The following is a 20439-nucleotide window of genomic DNA, read 5'->3' on the forward strand; positions in this document are numbered from 1 at the left end:
TAATCTCTCCAGAACCTACAAAGCAAGCACACCTAGTTACATCTGCTGACTGTCCCGCTCTCTGCATTGAGAAACACTATTCAAGTATGATGAACTGGCTTGTCTATTTTCACCAGAAACCTTACATTTATCCTCACTTTCTGCAGCAACTCAGGCATCGTGAAACACGTCTCCCTGCATCCCTATCCTTCAGGGAGAGGAAAGAAAGAATATTCGATGTGGCCCAATCTGTCACCAGCCCCCAAAGGTGAGCACCTGCCCTCTGCCAGAGTTAGACCTCTTCTGCTGTGGACAGAATTTTCTCTTAAAGATACAACAAAATGCATGCTAGAAGGGAAAGATATAATCAAAGTGGAAAAAATATAAATTACTTGCTATTTTAGAAGATAGTTCTTGAAAGCTGTCAAATCCAAATTGGTTTTACTTGGCTTTTGACATCTCCTGCAACAAAGCACCTGAATTCACAGGCCAGTTTGGTATCTCATGTACGAGTGGAGAACTTAACACGGGTACTCTTTCAGCACTTTACAATCAACTCTTTGGATGTGCAGAGAAAGGAATAAGCCCAAGACACAGATCACAATACCAGCATGAAAACCCCAAACAGAATTGAAGTCTTACATCTGCATAGCTCTTTTTGAAGGACATAAAGAGGACTATGCTTCACTGAGGATTTCAGTGAAGGTTGACAGATTTTCAAAGTTTTGACCACAACTTCAGTTCTGCTGAGATTGAGGCATGGTGAGGCAGAACCCTCCTAGAACACAATACTGTAATTTTGATGCTACAAGATACATTGCACTCAGAACATTACATATGCGGCAGTTTCAATAATTCAGAACACTACATCATTTTTACAGAATGATTTAGGTCTACGCTTGATTAATGATAGAAGGTTGTTATAAATACAGTTATTTTAATTAAAACCTTCGGCTATACCTCAGAAGTATGAGTCTGACCTCATTGCAGCTGCAAAAATAGTAAATTTAAACATATATCTGTGCATACATAAATATGCATATGTTTATGTGTCTATATTCTAAGTATGGTAGATCCTAATCTCCCTGTATTTGGTTGGGAATAAAGGATTTTTCCATATTCAAGTAAATTCATTAAAAAGATTTTTTGAAACAGTGGGAAAAAATAACTAATTTTACTGCATTGCGTAGACACAGTGTCAGATCCTCTAAGCACACATCAGCATAACTCAATTGAAGATGGTGTGAATGGAAAGACCAGTGTATACCATCTGAGGTCCCACCCCATACCATCTAGAACTGTATGTAAAGACTGAATGCCAGACATGGTCTACATTATTGGCTAAAGCAGTCCCGCTAATTTTAATTGAATCATTTCCTTAAAAGCAGCAGGGTTTAGCTTGTCTTCTTGTATGATTTACACACAATGAAATTGTACTGGAAATATATCGAACAACAGAATAAACACTGATCAGTAGTAATAAAAACATGTTTTGTTTTTTTTTTTTTTAAGTTTGGAGCCTGGTAATTTGTAGTTTATATTATAGAACTTACTGTTTATATAAACTTCTGCTAATGTTTAAGAGAGTAATAGGGGTGATTTAGGAAAGAGATCATTTAAAAAATACAAACGCCCACACTTTCTCTTCATTCCTAAATGTTTTCTTCCATAATGATTTATACTTCTTTTGCTAAATCCATTTAGCCTATGCTCATCTCTTTAGCAGCATTAGGTTTCTACAGTGAAGTTGCTTCTGAAGGTTTACCTTCTTATTTCAGAGAAAGGCCTATTAGCTACACTGAAATACAGACTAACTACTCAGAGACAGACTGTTTTCACAACAGCATCCACAGTTACAGAGGGGTAACTTAAACATTCACACCAGTTCTGACTCTCAGCCCCTTTCAATTTTGAATTGCTGTTTTGTGATTTTATTCTTGAGATATTAATATTGAACTGTATGCATGAACCAAAATAGGAACACATAATGAATGCTTCTCTTTAGGTTTGCTTTTGACATAGTTTATAAGAAAATAGAATTTAGTTGCCATCTTTTGGCATAGAACAGAATCTACATACCATGCCTGAACATAGTCAGGTATGGCTTTCACATCTCCACCAAGCTATACTCAAATACTTCCTCAGTCTCACTATTCCCACACAGACATTCAGAATTCCCCATAGATTTGGAAGGGTTGTCTTCTACACCAATAAACTCTAAAAGATCAAACTATTTGGATCTCTTTGGAGTGTCGTGGGTAACTCACTCAAGATCACAAATCCAATTGCTTCTCTGAAATTCAGACACCTATCTTCAACAGGAAGACCTAGCACTGCTTCTGAAGCTCCGCACGTCGAGCCCCTTTCCTTTAAGGCCTGATGCAATGAACATAGCAAACTTTAACTTCCATTGGAACTTGATTTTTTTTCTTTTTTTGAACAAACTGTTGCAGTGAAAGTATGCAAAATTGTAGGTAATTAAAAAGCAGCACTTAAACAAACAACAAAACTTCTACACAATAACTTCCAGGTGACATTCAAGCAATCTCATTAAATTTTTTTTCACAATCCCAGCTAGATTTTCATAACGCTGTTTTCCAGTTTTATTCAATGTACAAAGGCCAACTCAAACTATATGCGAACGATGGAAAATGATTATTACAGAATGGGAGGGCCTGAACTGAATGTGGGAGCTGATGGAAAATTTTTAAAGCACATTATATTTTATCATGGTAATGTCTTGGTTACCTCCTGGAACTGCAAATTTAAGTGAGTACATTACAAGTAGGTGGAGATTTTTAATAAAATATCCTTACTGCGAGTGAGACGTCTTTAACTGTTCAAAAAAATACAATTTGTTTCAAAAGTTAGAGCAAATTAGTAAATCCAAATTGACATCTCAGTGCTATTATTTGCTCAATATTACAATAAAACAGAGCGAAACTCATACACAAACAAAACCTATAGAAGACAAACAAGCTGGCAACAAGCATATTTATACACACAGGGGGATTTACTTTCAAAACCAATTTTTAAAAGAGTCCCCCAAAGCCTTTTCTGCAGTGCATCACTGTTAGCCTCAATCTCTTTTCCTACCTATTAGAACTTGAGTGGAGACCAAATGAAATACTCTATTCAATCACTGTTATCTCTTTCGGGGAGCATTCAGATCTACACATGATGCTGGTTGCAACCATGGCCCTCCAGAGGAATCTATTCTCTTTGTTAAGTTCTCATTTCTGGCCTTCACCAGCAGTCCTTTGGAGACAGAGTGTCTCCAGCAGCTATTATTGTCAGCACTAGAGGTGGAGTGATAGATCCTTATTCCCTTAAAAAGAGAATACCCTTTAAAAGGTCTCAGACAAACTGTACAACTGCTGTAGATGGTATGCTGAGTTTCTTTTCAATGTTTCAGTGTAACGTTGTTTTAACTCCACTGATACCTTGATTTATTCATTCCAGTGTATACTAGCAGAAAACAAGACCCTTCATTCACATCACAGAGCAATTAAGTGCTAAGGCAGAGCCTGGATGAGGAAGGTGTTCTGTCCTTGGTGCTACAGGCAACCTTTGTGGGACCAGAGCGAGGTCACTTCCCTGCTGTCATCTCTTTGCCCTGCCAGTCTGTCAGTACTTACTGTAAGGCCTTTTCAACAGGACATATCTCTAGCTATGCAGTTACGCACTACCTATTACATCGGTGGCCATTTTTTACTGGTTGTAAAAAAAAAAATAAAAAAAAAATCATAAGACTGTTAAAATAAAAGGTACAAAGCTGACCTTTTCTTTGCTTCGTCTAGTTTGTGTACAGAGCTCTAGACTGACACCACTGTGATTTTGTTATGTGCATTAGTTTTACAGTAAAATATTCCAATTTCATACATGCAAGAGCCATAGGTTCAGAAATAGCATATTGATCAGGTTGTATTGTAAATATGATACGACACAGAGTGCAGATCAATATGCTGCTGTGTCTGCTACTACAGTGTGGAGTGCAATAAAATCATTATTTTTAGCCCTTAATAACTCCGGGAGTTTAATTTCATCATTTCAAAGGTGAGGAGAATTGTTGGAAAAACAGTCTTACTAGGGGCCGCTGCAGGAGCTCTCACCCAAATGCAGATGCAGCTGCTTTGTGCAGAGGCAGAAGCGAGTTTTCTGCGGGCTCCGCTGGGGTCACGGAAGATTTTGGGAAAGTTTGAGCTGCGATGTACAGGTGTCAGCACAGTGCACTCAAGGCACAGGTCCCGGCTAATTTTTGGTCAGTGTAGTTGCAGACAGGACAGCACAGGAATGGATTACAGTACAAAGGGACCGGTAGCTACTGCGTACAACAACTCCTTCCTTCTCCTAACGTCTCCTCCTGCTGTCGTCCATTTTTCACAAAATAATTAGGAACTTTTTGACACAGAATTGTGTCATTAGTTTGTCTCATCTTGCATTATGGGCTGAAGTCAGAGAAGGGTGAAACCCTAGGACTGTGGGTGTCAAGAAGACTTGAGAGATGCATTTCTGATCCAGGAATATTTTAGAACTCTGACCTTTAACAATTAATAAGACTTAACAGAAGTACATTTTGAAAAGTCATCCAGCCAGGCTTGTAGACCTTGGACAAACCCCAAGTTCAGCTAGGAAGTGAGGAGAAGGGACAGAGAAATGCCTTTAATCCAGCATTCCTCGCAGCATCAGAAGCCACCACATCACACGCCTGTCCCAAAGAGGGAGGCAATGAGTGAGGAGGAAGGATGACAGCACTTATTAGACCAACATAGCCAGCTCTGTCTGGGGCACATGTGGCAGAGGCAATGGTTCTCATCAAAATTTGAAACAGTTCAGCTGTATCTTCTTGTTCCAGAAGTTTGTAAGACCAATGAAGACTGTATATAAAGCAGAGTAAGGCTCCTGCCAGGACGAGTTTAGCAGAAATCAAGACAGATTCTCCTGCTAAGGATCACTAATAAACACTGCTTTGAGTGCCTCTCCTTCCGAATTTGAGAAAACTCAATTAAACTGAATGGGACTCTGTGAACTCTATTTCCTCTATCAAGAGCAATCAATCAAAGCACTGAACAAAACAGCACTTTATCAAACGGAGAAAACTCAGGACAGGAAGATAAGTAAGATAAAAAATAATAGCCAACAACTTCAGTAACACACCTGAGATCATTTTGAAAGAGCAACTGTAAAGCCTTCCACTCTTTGTCAAGGCAACTAATAGCACAGCTGATTCATTGCCTCCTGTGCTGTCCCCTCCTCAAAGTCTGCTTGCCAATGCCACGGCTTGTCACCTACCTTTGGACCACCCAACTCATGAGCTGCCTGCAAGTAACACCTGTTCTTTTGCCAGATGTTCACTCCATGACAAAGCTCCTTCTCCGCCTGGCTAGAGCTGTGGAACACACTGAGAATTTCTTAGGTGGAGCTTCATATTTTCCTTGTTTTAGTTCTAAATGTTTAGAAGACAAACAAAGATCCATGAATGCAGAAACAACCTTTGGTAAAAGTGTCCTCCGTTGTGGAAGTTTCTGCTTTTATTTAGTTTAAGTTGGCCTCGAGAAATTGTCTTTTCTGTTTTCCTAAACATTCATTTCCAATGTTTGAACTTCATTTCCAATGTTCTAACTCCAGTAATTGCTGCTTTAATCTTTTGCAGCTTCACATGTTCTTGGTAATGGAGAATAATAAATGTAAATGTAACATTTAGGCCATCAGTAATTTATCCGGGGAGAGCAGTTCAAAGGAAGCACCAGCTTGAAACCATTGGTTCAGTTGTGGAGTGTGAGGCAGGAACCCCCCCAGCCTCCATCTGACTTCAAGGAGCCTTTGTGCAGTGCTAATTATAAGACAAAGCCACTGAACTGGTACTGATTAGTTTTTTATATTTTTGATGAAGTTATCTGAAGTTATTTTTTGATCTCTAATTAGAGGTGACCTCTAAAGCAGGGTTTTGCTTCATTTTCCAGAAGAGCAGCTCAGGAATCATTCAATCACTCACTTAAAATAAATGCCACGGTGATCTTAACGCTCCCCAGAGCTGATTCTTAGTTATCAAGAGAAGAAAAACATCTGATTAAGCTCACGGAGCTGGCTTTCTGAGTGACTGAGGGCTTTTTTAAAATATGTCACACAGATGGAAAATGTTTTCTAGTAGTATCTACAGCAAGTCACGACATTCTTTTAAATCTTTCATAATTTGTGACACAGAATCGGCAGCTGTTTTTAAAGTAAAATACAACCCATAGGGAAAGGGAGGAGAGGACAAATTCTGATTCTTTGCTTTCTGACATTCTCAGACCAGGAAAGGAAAGGTTCCATTTTAGTCATTTAAATGCTAATATAATTTCATGACCACCTGTCACTCCATAAAATGTTTTCCATTGCCTTAATCACATTCTGCTCTCCTCAGCAGAAAATTAGCTGATGCTAAAATACCAAAGGTTATTAGGAAGGTTTTATTTTCCATGTATAGATCATTTGGTACCAGAAGAGTGATAGAGAGATCTACTCAGGGTAAAATCTTGATCAAATGCTGAGGTATGCAGTAGTCACTTTCAAATACTAGGGATGATAAAACAGTCCAATGTATTAAAACATCTGCATTTAAAGGGTATATACATCTATCCTGTACTTCCATTACGTTCAGTACTAAATGCCAAGTCCATAGGGGAGAACAACATTTCTTCAGTTGCAATGTATTGGGCAACTCTGACTGTAGCTCAGAGAAAGCTTCTCAAGAAGTGGAGAAGCTTTCCTGTACTTTTGGAAAGTCATAGCTATCTGTCTTCTCAACCTGTTTCTTCTCATTACAAGTACAGTGTGCTTTCAACAGTGCTGACTAGACTCTTTTCTTGTGTTTAAGCAGAAAAAAAATTGGGATGCTCAGCAATATCTCTAAGAAAAGGAAGAAATGGCAAATACACCAAAACAAACCTGGAAAGAATTAAGTGATAAGAGCCTGAAAAGTACCATTCTAGCAGATAATGAAGTGATCTGCTTTTGTAAGTGTTGATGGGTAGTTTCTCCCATGGATATTACCCAAGTAGAGCTAAAACACTGTGCTATGCGTTATCCTTTGCCTGATCTCCTCCTACCTGACTGCCTCATTTGGATAAATATTTACCACAGTGTATTGGTTTACAATAACTGTTAGTAAAATTGCCCAGCAACATACTGTTTGGAATTGTAGACTGTTCCATACATTATTTCTCACTCTCCTCATGTGAGGAGATAAAGTAAGAAAGTACCTTTACATGAACCATCTTAGTTGATGTATGTATTTCTTAATTCTGTATTAAAAATAATAAATATTATCCTAATCCTTAGGAAAAATAATTATATATGCAGCCTTAGATTTATAACAGAAAAATGTAGTCATATTCTTCCAGAAAACACGCTAACCATAACCAGACAGGTCAAATATAATAAAATGCATTAAATAAATGTTGTGAAACTTATTCTAGAGTTGGGACTAACTGTACCACAATAACATGCTTAACTCCCTCCAATCCATTAGTAATATTAAATATTACTTTCTTAACACAAACTAAAGACAAAGTCATATTTAACCTCATGAATCAGTATCATGCAAGGTGATGCTCTTTTCTGGTAGAGAGAAACCCCAAGCCAGGCAAGCTAGTTTCCAGAATCTGGTCCTTATCAAACAACCTTTCTACAAGTTTTAATTCAGAATGAGTTTTCAGTCTTGCAGGAGTGTATTTCTGCAGACACAAGTAGCATTAACTAACCTTTATCAACCAGAGAGAGCAGACCTCCTCAAGTTTCTTCTAACTCTTTTACTATCCTAAAATAAACAGCATGGCTGTAGCAGTCAAGACTGCAGCAATTGCAGGCAAGATTCTCATTTGGGCTTTGATCTGTAAGAATTCAATGACATAGCCTTATTACCAATTCAAGAAATTCTAATTCTTTTTAATCTCAAACCTATTTCACTTTATTTGAGTCAGTTATTACTTTCTCATATGAACTAAGAGAATGGCCTTCAGAGGGAACAGATTTTTCTGAATTCATACTCCAGTGCTAAAAGATGCAAATAGCTTCCAAATATACCTGAGCAGCCCTGCAGTTTTAACTTTAACTGGTTTTTATGACTGCATTAGAAAAGCTCTTGCAAGTTCAGTCTAGATCTTCATGTTTTAGAAGAAGCATGCACACACAGTGCAAAAAAAAAAGTTATATTCCAGACTTCCCTGGATTTTCATTACTACTGAGTTGTCTCTATTGCTATTATGATGAATCTGAATTTTTCAGTAGCTTGTCCTATTAAAGCACTGCTAATCAGCTCCTCCTGATTGTGCAAGTCTTTTTAATTTTTCCCCTTTTTTTCTTTTTCCTTTTCCTTTTCTGACATGCTACAGGACTTAGATCACAATAAGATTATTAGAAAAAGCATATGGCCCAAACCTTCCAAGACAAAATGGACTGTGTTAGCGAACAAAGCTATCTGATTCTTGCAATAGGAGCCACACTGATTCCGGAGCTAATATTTGCTTTGAAGACAATCTGACAGCATTTTGACAGTCCCTTTGACACACTGCAGTTTCTCATTTGAAGATCTCAAAACAAAACATACAAAAGTGCTGCAGGATCTTGCACTTACAGTTTTAACAAATGTTGCAAACAGTTTCATTGGTGTTTTTCACACTGCTGGGAAACAAGCAAAGGCTCATAGCATCTTTTTCATCCATTGATAAAGAAAGCATAAGTTAGGTTTCACAAGTATGGAGAAAAGTGGCACCAACTGAACATGCACATAAGTCACTGGGGTGGAACAGTGGTAGATGTTAAAGAGCCAAAGTTTGCCACAGCATGGGAAGTTGCCTCCAATTTACAAGATGCCAGTGCCACCCTTCTCCACTGATTGACTGCTGCAGCATAACTGCTGGAATTCTACAGCGTAACTAGAATTATGACTTTTCAACAATTTCTGCAGGAAACTTTGAACTGGTATTTATTATGCAGACCGCACATACCCATGCTTATGTGTGTGATGGTGCTCTACATAAAGTACTCAATTCTCTGAATGTCTGATGGCTGTGGTACAAAGAAGCACTCTTATATTCTCTTTTGCTTTATATAAGAGGAAACATCACCTGTCTTACAATAACCTCAGATATCTCTTTCTTCCTTAGAAAGGAAGGTAGAGGATGCAGTCTAGGTTTTAATACTAGGAGCTAGAACTTGATTGCACCAAGAAAGCTGCCAACTCCCTTTTCTGAGGTATCAAGCAGAAACAGATCTGGACTGAATATCTGACTGGAGGTGAATTGTAGGCCATTTTTTTCCCATAACAAAAATGGCAATCTGAGGACAGCACAGTCTCAGTATTTGCATGCTAAGCAGATATTAGTATTAATTATTTGGTGAGTCCTGAGAGGGATCTGCAGCATACAAAGAAATCAACAAACTCACTCTGTTAGAACCAACTCTGAAAGAAAAGACAGCGCACAGAGATTAATCCAGGAGAGCCATCCAGCACAATCAAATACAACACACAATTTGAACAGAAACATCAAATTGACTTGTGTTGAACTCTGTAAAAAAAATTAGTCAAAAGGAATATTACATATATGCAAGTTTGCACATTTACAAAAACTAAAGCTGCTGCCATCTGCTGCATTAGTCCAGGAGAATGGGACACAGCCACATGAGATGATGAGCCAGGGGTTAGTTTAACTGAGCTGTATTTCCCACACTAAATTTTCTACTGAACCCATGCTGCCAGAGCCAGCAGAATTCTAACTGAGACTGTGAGAAATTTTTTCTCATTTGGCAATTAAAATGAAATTAATTAAAGCAGACCTCAGTGTTTGAATGATAATAAAACTATGGGGAAAGAAGAAAGAAATTGACATTTTTTTCACACAATCACCAGTGAGGCTTCTGATTTTGTTTCCCCAGTGAAGACAATGGCATTTTCTATTGATTTGACTGACCATTGAAGAAATAAGGAAAATTGGAAACTAAGCAACACGTGCTCCAAAATACAGAAAAACCCAAGAACAGTGAAAATGGGTTAAACAAAAGGTCGAACTACTCCAATCTACTCTGACAGCATCCAAAACCAGATGCCAAGGGAAAAATGGAAAGCACAGAGAAACACCTTCCCTCTGACATTCCGCCAGCATCCCAGCATTTTCTGTTCAGGGGCTTCCTTGGCCAGATAGAGCTTGTAGGTCTTAAGCAGTCCTCAATGGGTTTCTCATTCCTAAACTTTATGTTGAAACCATGCAACGTCTAGCACTTCAGGATACCTTATAGCATTGACTTCCTAAATTTGGCTGTTTTTCACCAGGATTACCTTTATATGCTCCAAACACACCTCCCCTCCCAGGTTCCCTGAATGGCTCTGTTTCTGTATTGGAAGCAGGAAAATCATAGAATCACCAAACTGCTCATAGCTTTATAAATGCTGATTTTCCCAGTTGCTACTTTCCTGGACTGAAAAGTACTTGTCTAAACAGTCCTTTAGATGGTGGCCACACTGGCCTGGTATACCTGACTCATACTTTGTGATACGCAAAGAAAGATCAAAGGGCAGATTGTCATTTCTAAATTCCTCAGAAAAACTGCTTTCAGTCATTATACCCTAAGCTGCTAGTCTCCTGTCAGACGCTCACCTAAATAATAATTCTTCTAAATAATAATATAATTCTTTCTTCTAAAAAGTCAAAGCACACAGCCCTAAACACTTTTTCGTACTGAAACTAAGAGAGCCACTGTGAGTGTAACTCCCAGGGATGCTAATAAATAGTTCATACTTGAAAAAATGATTTGTAAACAGTTCCAGTTTGCATTATAACCAAGCCATTACAGATATATTTTCTACTGCTTGGTTGAGCGTATTTCTGTATTCCACAGCACCGAATGTTGCCGCACAAAGGTCTCCAGTCAATGGCATAGCACTGCCAGCACACTGCCCATCTGTGGCTCATGCTCTCTCAAACATGCGTGCTCCACGCCTTTGTTGCTGTCCACGATCCCATGGGAGACATCAGCTTTTGGGTCCCGCGTATACTATCGTGGACCCAGAACAGGGAGCAGTTACGCTGGACCCAAGGGTTTGCACTCAAAAGCATTGCTGTACAATGTCCTGTCTTCAGCTACTGCCCTTCCCATTCACATGAATTAAAATATGGCCCCTTGGAACAAGTCTCTATACTGACTTGATTTTGCTCAAGTTCCCAACTTCTTGTTCTACATTAAAACCAGAATGCTGTATAGCTACAGTATCTGCAACAAGCAGCTTTATGTTAAAAAAAAATGAGTTCCCCTGGAAAATACCTTGGATTCATTACAGCTTCCATATGGGGTGCTATTAACGCATCACTTTCCTCACATGTGGAACTCAGCAATTCCAACTATTAGTTAAATCATTGCATTCTCTATCTAAGCTATTTTAACATCTCTGACTCATAGTTTTAGTGTGCAAATAAAGATCAGAGGACAGATTGCCTACTCTAAATTCCTTTGAAAAACTAATTCAAATCATAATATCCTAGACGGCTTCTCTCCTGCAAGGCACGTACTTAACAATCTATTCTTTTACATAAGTCAAAGAGCAATCCAATTCTAAAATCACAGACCTTGAAATTTTACAACTAGCCCAATTATCATTTTAAAAACTCATGATTTAACCATTAAATTATTCCTAATTAGAAATGTCACATGTTCCTAATTTATATAAATGCTACTTAAATTACAATGAAATTGGTTAGTTTAAGTTAATTTATGTAAAATTTAACTTAATCTTTTCAGATACTGAACATTATCCCCATAACTTTCCCTGTTTACTCTCCCTTTCTGGCTAAAGAGCAAGTTGCCCATATTCTTTTCCATCAATGACAAGATTGAAAAGCAGTATTTTGTGATTAAAGATTAGAAACAACATTTCTTTAACATGGAAATGGGAAGATGCTGTGCTTCCTATACTCTGAAAGATATCTATCCCGAAGGACAGACATTCCCCATCACCACAGTCAACAATAACAGCAATACTGGTTTTAATATGAAATATAGTGTAAAGATAAATAATTTTAAGATAAACTGTGAGAGATCTGTAAACTTCAGTTTTTATTTAATAGTAAAAGTTGCTGCCTAATTTTGCTCTGTACAGTTAGATGGCTTAACTCAATACCTACAAAACTGAAGCTACCAATGTATCTTTGAATGCTAAAACATATTAACTTATTTTCTGCCTTCAGAATAATATTTATTACAGATAACATTGAAAAACATTTAAAATTTTCACATAGAAAAATGTCAAGCTCCTGATATGATTACTGTATAATAAAATGCATTTCTTGTTCTTTGGGTGATTATATTCCTCTTTCATGTTGAGAGTTGTCATGATTGTCTTTATTACTTTTATTTTTTCCTGAGCAGTAAGTTGCAGTCTAGTAGATGCCTAGGCGAGCTTGTACCTAAAGCAGTATTGGAGACGCAAAAGATATCTTACTAGTTTTCTATTTATCACTAGCTTAGTTAGGAGATCTAGTTAAAATTCCTGAGCAGCAGGCAATCCTTCTACATTAAAAAAATTGTGTTGTAATGTAAGTGATATATGAAGAAAAATCATGATGCAAACTGAGCTTCATCAGGTTTTACCCAACTTGCAGAAAGTATCACTCATGAAAGACTACAGAATGAGGAATGAACTTACCCACAACCCAGCCAACAAACTATAAAAACAAGGATAGTATTTTTGTCAATGCATTTATTTATCTGAAAGAGTGGAGTGGGAAGGAGCATGGTGATGAGTTTATTGAACATAGGTCCTTTTTTCTTTGGCAGTCATCCTGCGTACATCAACTGCAGGAAGATGAGGATAGCCATTAAAACATAGTTGAAGCAACAACCTGGAAATTGAGGAACATTCACATCTGGCTGGGTAGCAAATTCTGTACTACAGAAAATATTTAGCAACTCAGCATCAAATAAAATTCCCAGGAATAAAAAAATAATCAGAGGTTCAACAGTCTAATTTGAGAAACTGCCCAGATTTCCATGCAGATCCAGCAACGCTGTTCACCTTTGCAGGGGAAAACATTGGCTCTGCCCATGCCCAGAGGCTACCAGAAGCAACTTGATGACATCAGCATCTCCCCATCAATTTTTCAATCACTTGTCTTGAGGTCAGTGACTAACCTAGTACATGAAGTACTTCCCCAGTCATTAAGATGACACAAAATCCACCTGCTAGTCACAGAAATATCTTTTTATATGTAGTCTACTATATGCATAGGTTGCTCCAAACATAATATCTCCTATTTATTTCCACAGAAACTACAACAGACACAAGGATCATGAGAACACTATTTGACAGAGCAAACTCTCAGCTACAAAACACTGTTTTTTCAATATTACCACCACCATTAGCTATACATTTTCACCAGTTATGAACAAGAGCCTGTATGCCACGTTCATGAAAATCTGCACAAGCAAACATGACCCACTGTTTTATAGCTGCTAGGATGATGTCATTCCTAGGAAAATGTCATCCATGCAGTCCATTTATAATCAACCCTAACAGATGGAAGTCAGGAGGCACCAAAACTGGACTAAATGGGGTTGTGGTAAGACAGCCCTGTCAAGATTGGCAGTGTGCTCTACAGTCTTCAAATTAGGGCCTGGCATTATCCTGTTACTAGAGAAAGGTGGTGTTTTCTGGCCTGACTCTGGAAGTTCAAACCTTGAACTTAGTCAGCATAGTGTTGTAGTGATCAGTGTTGATGATTTGTTTGGGTTCCAGGAAATCCAGAAGGGTCATCCCTTTCTTATTCCAAGACAGTGTACATTACTTTACCTGCTGAGGGCTGTGTCTTGAACATTTCCTTTGATGGGGAATTCATTTGTTACCACTCCATAGATTGCTGTTTTGACTCTAGTTTGCAGCGGCGACACCACATCTTGTCACTAGTAATGATGTGATCCACGAAACTGTCACTTTCAGTTCTTCATTTCACAGTGTAGCAAAGGTGCATGGCCATCTAGTCTTTCACAACTCTGCTGCCACAGCTGTAACATACCACCCACTGCCTCACCATGTTCACATTCACTGTTTAGTCTTCATAAACATTCAGCAAGCCTCAACGATTTTCAATGGGTACCATTTTTTCCCCCCGCATAGAGGAATTCAGTGACACACCTTTACTTCATTCGCACTTACATGTCAGACATCCTTTTGTTAGACTGCCCCTCTGCTCCCATCTCTCGTACAGCAGCAAAACGAGACAGATTATGAGCAGGAAGGTTCAACTAACTTCTACTGCTATACCGCTGACATCTGCCTCTGACGTCATGGCCAACAGAATAAAACAAGAGGCATTACTTTTGGAGCAGCCCTCATATATTGGCATACAGCATGCTTGTTGTTTAAATTATGATACAATAAGCAATGATGATACAATGAAATAATGCCAAATGTTCATAAAGTCAATAGGCTTGAAAATGGAGAAAATATTACTGAAAGTCAATGACTCCAAGGCACAGTAAATACATTCCTTTTATTAGTTGTTTACAGTTGTGCAATAACACGGGTGTGCTATAATGTTGTATGTGCTTATTTGCTGCATGGAAGATGTATTGCCACAAGCTATTTGTAGCAAAACAACATTTGTAATGTGAAATCGGCATATAAAAGGACTCATCCTCATTAAGTACGCAACAAGGCATGACAACTCAATAAAATATAGGGATGCTCTCAGCAAATGTCAGATCTGTCTGCATCTTGACTGATTACCATCTGCACTCTTACATGTTTGCGTACCTGTATGGAACACTTTCTTGATGGTATCAGCATATGACTTCTGTTTTGCAGATAATTTGGTTCAGCAAAGTAAAGTCAAGAAGATACGAAGAGACACACTATGGGCTACTGGCTGGCTCTACGTTACTGTTTTTGCAAAAAAAAATGTCAACGGTTTGCGGGCGTTCGGCCCGGTTCTGTGACGAAGGGGACAGGGGATCCACATTATTTACTCCAAAACACTGCATGCATCAGCTACACAGAGAAACTCAACAGAAGTATGCAAACATCTTTCCACAATACAACCTTACACTATTTAACAGGTGCTCTTTTACTTACTTCATAATATCTAAAATGAGGTAAAGAGCAAAAGATTAGCATGAAGTGATACCATAAGCCAGTGCTGGAGTCAGAAGATGAATAAATCAATGCAAGTTAATAATTCACAATCACTAGGCACTAGCAGTGCCACAGGAACATTTTACAGTGTGTATCTGTAGAATCAATCTATCTAAAATTAAAGCTTTCTATAGTGGAAGTACTTTGTTCATCCTCTTCTGATAAAAGGATTCACATATTTAGGATACCAAGGACAAAAAATTTGCGGGAAAAAAAAAAACAAAAACACCCCAAACTAACCAGTCTGATTAATATTTGTTAACTTCCCCCCCCCCCCATAGCAATGCTTCCTTCTTACCTTAGCAAGTATACAACATATCTAAGACCTGATGCATGCTACATATCAAACTTTTCTACATTTAGAGAGATCATTAATCAACCTGTGTTACTTTGTTCAAGTAAAGAACAGAGTATGAAATACTGAAATTATGAATTAAATCTTTTTTAACTACATTATATCATATATTTTATTTTTAATTGAAAAATATGACAATAAAGTGGTATCTTCGCAAGAGGAATTAGGATGATTACATTTGAATTGTGGCCTTAATTTCTAACATCTTCTCTTGCCTTTCCTATGTGCTGATAAGTATCTGTAACACTGTAACACAGTGGAAAGGGCAGCAATGATAACAGAGTAGCAAGGTCCTAGGCTATAGCAAGTAAGGACTTGCTCAAATGCAACAGCCATAGGCACAGAAATAAAGGAAAGAGGCTGCTTACCTTCAGAAGGCTCCAGGTAGGCTAGGATCTCCAGGCAGATACCCTCACCTCCACTGCCAACCCTTAAATGAGGTCTGGGAAGGAGGGTATCCTGGCTCCACCCTTTCTGGTCACTCAGGGGCACTGCATGCACCAGAGCTCCCCTGGGTTGGCCCTGCCTTCCCACCAGGTGCTCCATCACTGGTTCAGGCCATGACTTAGTATTTCCGCTACGGTATCACACTTAAAAAGTTACGTTACATGAACCCTACTATTCCATTACTTCACCAGAACAGAACTTGCACTAGCTCTGTTACAGCCAAAATACATGATCTTCACATTTAACTCATTAAACTGGTGCAACAAAAACCTGTTTAACCAAGTATAGTTGCTGACTAAAGCCTATAAAATAGATAACCTAAATGATTTATGTTTTATAATGTCTGATGTATGGCTAAAATTACCTATATTACAGAATGTGGGCAAATGCCACACTTAACATACCAGCACTCACTTAAAAATCCTCACAGCTAACACTCAAGATTTGTGTCTCTGAATGTGCTTGAATGCTGATGTATTAAAATGAGATCGGGTCAGGACCATATTTGCAGAAGGGTTTATAGTGGGGCTTCAGAGCACAGAGGGTAGAACAGCCCTACACAGCCCCTACACCAGCATGGCTCTCAAACTGCCGATGGCTGCTACTTCCACATAAAAAGGACAGCAAGGATCACAAATTATATAATAATTAGTATTTCAGCCATGCTATGTGGCTTTTAAAATTCTGGTTAAGCAAATGCCAGCTGCTGGGATGGCATGTGCATGGTTGAGAGCCATACACAGGCCTTCCTATCCCCTGGGAGGTCAAAATGCACCACAGTCCTCAACTGCCCATACAGTCAGGACGCAGTGTCACTTTGTCATATGAGTGACAGAAATGGATTTTAAACGCTTATTTTCTCCCTCTCCAAGGCGCTCACTTTTAGGCTGTACAGAAAATCTGAGATAATCTGTGATAGTACATCCATTTGTGGGCTTCACTGTAAAGTCAAGGTGTGAAACGATTCAAGTTAAAACAACAACAACAACAAAACCAACAAAGCACAAAAAGCAAGCCTTCAAACTGCTCTTTGGCTTTCAACTTTTGCCTGCATACATCTGCCGCTTCACTGGCTGTCAGATAATTATATACACACACCACCGCCCAGCAGCCTCTGAGGAGTTTTAACCTGAATCAGTAAGACACTTGTCCTTCACACAAAAGACAATAAGAAAGAAAAGGTTACTTTCTGCTAAGGAAAGCTATCTAAACACCTCCAAGCTGTCCTCTCTCCAGCTTTTACTGCAGCTAATTACTTGCACAGTCAATAGTCCTTCCAACTATGCTAGCTCCCTGTTTGGGTGGTAATTAACAGAGGAGAAGAGCAGAGGAGTTAGTAAACTCCTCTTTTGTAACAGCACATGTATCAGATACTAGCGAACGATTAGCAATATTCACAGGGAGATGGTAGCTGCATACTTGCAATGTCTCCCAGAGCAGAGGGCCAGGGCTACAAAGCGACCACAAGAAGCACGCACACTAAACTTAAGCTTTTGCTTTGATCACATGTGAATTAATTTTAAGTCTTGCTTTCAACGTTCTGATTCTTTTGGGAACCTGCTACAGAAACATTTGCATCATGCAGAGAAACTCAAGACACAACAATGCAGGTGCATTAGTTATTAAAAATTGAATATGCTATATACTGCATCTTCTAAAATTAGGGATTTAAGGACTTGATGTAGTGGATGAGCATTTTCAGAGAAAAAAATCTATGTATTTCCTGAAGAACTGGGAACAGTTCTTGTTGAAAACTATATCCATGGTACACTAACTTCTGCTGATAGTTTAGAAAGATGCTGAGATCAACAAAACTTCAAGACATCTTTTATGACTGCTCAGTGAGTATTGATGTTCCCAGATGTGCCAGGAACAAGCACCAAATCAAGGAAGTTAAAGTTTATTGTTTTATACAAAAACCCAACTTCTGGTACAGAAAAAATATGCATCTGGAAAGGTAAAGTGTTAATCTCATTGATCTATTCTACGTAAAGGGGTATGGCCTATGGAATATAAAACAGTTGGAGAATGTTCATTGTGGATTTTAAGCCAGATCACAGTCAGATATCACAAATTAACTTTTAACTTCAAAACCCATTATTGCTGCTGACCTGGTCTGATTGTCTGTTCAGGCACGTGCTGCCCAAGCAGGAATAAGGAGGAGAACTCAACATCCCATTCTTCTGTGCATCTCCCATGCACTGAGTCTGCAAGAGAGGAGGACAGAAAACCAGGTTACTTGGGAGAAATAGCTCCATCTGTAACTGTCAACAATACTGTGGGGCTGCTTAAAAAGAAAAAATACCAATCCTGGCACAGAGCTTATCATCTGACACAGGTCAAAGGAAATGATATTGAGCCTATTGAAATCTTCCAACATCGGGACACAGTCCTGTGGGACATGCAGCAACATAAGAGGAGTCTGATGGAAAAAAAACAGTAGAAGGGAAAGAGGTGGAAATGAGGAGAACCTAAACTCCCTAGGGAACTGATCAGGGGAATGAAAGAGAAAAACAAAATCTTGGGCTGTTGCATATTGCTGAGAGATCAGAGATAAAAGAATAAAGTGAGGTTCAGAGGGTTCAGTGAGATGCAGAAAGAGAGTGGAGAAAACAGAGAAATACAGGTGTACAGAGGTACTACATGTTTGCTTGAGAAATGGGGAAAAAATATAAAAAGAATGCAAAAAGGATGCTCAAAGGATTAAGGATTGTGAAGGCTTCACTAAGACAATGAGATGGAAGATAGCAGGCAGAGAGAAATAATGAAGAGCTCTGCTGATCATCCAGAAAAAGGCAACAAAAGAGAGGCAGGTGGCAAAAATAAACGGTGCTGGGAATAAGTGAGATGGCTGTATGGTTTGCTTGGTGAAAATAGATACTTTTTGCCCAGACCATTACCCTGCTTCACTTCTCTTCCCTCTGTTTTAGCAGACTGTAGATCCACTTGAAAATAAACTTTTAAAGTAGGTATAGTCCTTTGAGGATTGTTGCTGGGTTTCAGAATGTGCACACTCTTTCTCACATAACAGTACAATGTAATTTCCTTTCCAGCACCCATTCCATGTCTAACCTATGACTGACATAGCGTAAGACTCAGCAGAGCAAGAAGTTCTGTTGCTTGCTGCTCTATGCGATCACATAAATGGAAGCTGGGGATCAAGAAGCCTAACTTCCAACTGCATGATTGACTCAGTAATACAGCACTCGTAAGAGGCACTACCACATTTGGTAAATGACTGAAGTTCGGACAAAAAATTTAGAATACAGTTCCCTCACATGACAGTTTGATGTTATGCTTGCATACAGATAGGGAAATAAAACCTTTTGACACAATTTTCTATCAGCAAAACACTTTCCTTTCACCTAAACATGTGTGTATATGAATGCATTTTTGCAGTAAGATTGGAGAATAGTTTGAGTGATATAACCTAACCCAACACAAAGGGCTGTAGCACGGCTGGGATTATGCCATCCAGTACCTTTTTAAAGACCAGAGGTACATCATGGCGAAGACAGGTTTCCCTTCTCAGTGAATAGCTTTGGGAGAGGTAGTTGATTTGGAATTTAAATGAAAACATGGCCACAAGTGCGCACCATCATTGTGTTTACTGGTACCTTGTTAGAGAAGAAATAGAACTGCTGAACAGAAGTGGATTACTGCAACTCATACAGTAGCAACACCAATAGGAGCATTACCATTGCCTTTAATAGAAGCAGGACAGAAATATATTTTTGGAAAGGCAATGTGAGTCTAGGATCAAACAATTTGGGCATTAGATATCAGTCTTAGCAAACTAGAGGAGACATGAATCTTCTTCCTTTGTTTTCTCTATTGATTAATCTATCAATAATAGTGAAGATTGATCAAAACTATAGCGCTCAAACTTACCCTTCTCATTAATTGAGATCAGGAATTACAGCTGGTATGAGAACCTGGAGAGACACAGAAGATAGAAATAGAGGTGAAAAGGAGGGCTCCTAGAGACATAGCAAGTCACTGGAAGTATAAGAATTTTTACATAAAGACGAACTGAGTGTCTGAAACTAAAGAAAAAAAAAAGTTTATTTCAATATGGCAATTTAAGGGTACTGACTATACTTTGAGCAATCCATTGCTATTTATAAATATAAGTGAGAACCAAGCCAGTTATCAGATTGATTAAGTTATTGGTTACAGGAATTTGTAGAACGCTACATTCTTAAAAAGAATACATATTCTGGAAATTAGCTGCTTCATATGAAAAATCAAGAACAAGGAGATCTAATACATTTGATTATGCTGAGGCAAACATGTCATTTTAAACTGTTTATGGAATTGCTCATCCAAGGCCAGATGGTAAAGGGGATCAAAGACTCATAACTGAAAAAGATCACTAGACAGCTTAAACTTATAGAAAGCTATTAGAATGTGAAAAAAAACTGAGAATGAAACAGGACCAGATTGTAAATTTTGAAAACTAAACAACAGAATGTAACATTAGACTGGGTTAGCA

The 20439-nt window shown here is 38.5% G+C and overlaps 1 long non-coding RNA gene across 1 annotated transcript in view; it reads right to left on the bottom strand.

Annotated features, from left to right (window-relative positions):
- The window catches only part of LOC110400431, a 51848-nt gene extending 31963 nt beyond the window's left edge, over positions 1 to 19885 (bottom strand). The window contains exons 1-2 of the long non-coding RNA XR_002439833.1: positions 19836 to 19885; positions 18056 to 18151 (exon numbers count right to left, since the gene is read on the bottom strand). This is a non-coding gene — a long non-coding RNA (uncharacterized LOC110400431). The remainder of the gene's footprint in view (positions 1 to 18055; positions 18152 to 19835) is intronic.

The sequence above is a fragment of the Numida meleagris genome, chromosome 5 (assembly GCF_002078875.1).
Source record: "Numida meleagris isolate 19003 breed g44 Domestic line chromosome 5, NumMel1.0, whole genome shotgun sequence".
In the NCBI taxonomy this organism is placed as follows: domain Eukaryota; kingdom Metazoa; phylum Chordata; class Aves; order Galliformes; family Numididae; genus Numida; species Numida meleagris.